The sequence below is a fragment of the Nestor notabilis genome, unplaced genomic scaffold (genome assembly GCF_000696875.1).
Source record: "Nestor notabilis isolate BGI_N333 unplaced genomic scaffold, ASM69687v1 scaffold13390, whole genome shotgun sequence".
Taxonomy (NCBI): Eukaryota; Metazoa; Chordata; class Aves; order Psittaciformes; family Psittacidae; genus Nestor; species Nestor notabilis.
This window is the reverse complement of record NW_009910738.1, coordinates 3,509-3,965: the sequence shown is the minus strand read 5'-3', so window position 1 is coordinate 3,965 and position 457 is coordinate 3,509.

Sequence of the window (457 nt, the reverse complement as noted above, 5' to 3'; positions counted from 1 at the left end):
GGTTGTTGAGGGGCAGCTCCCAAAAGCCTCTGAAGGCTTAAACCACAGCAGGTTTCTGCTGTGGGGCAGGTGGATGCTCAGCCCCCGGCCCCAGACACTAAAGGCTTTAGGAAGTGCGCACAGGACTCACATTTTCCATGCCATGTTCCTGCCAAGATCTCATGGAGGCTCCAGCACATTTGGTCCTGCAATTCCAGGGATAAAGGGAAAATGCCAAAGTAAGATCAGCTGATAAACGTGCTTTCATAGCCAAATATGTGAGAGGGATAAAGGGCCTGTGCCAGTGCCGCCGGCACCCGGGGCTGGAGCGCAGCAATAACCCTGATTGCTTTGTGCTCCTGGTGTTGCAGATGCTGAGAAGATTCTCGGTGGAGTTTTGGTGTTGGCCATGGGCAGGGCCACCTTCCACTAGAGCAGGTTGCTCCAAGCCCCTGTGTCCAACCTGGCCTTGAGCAAT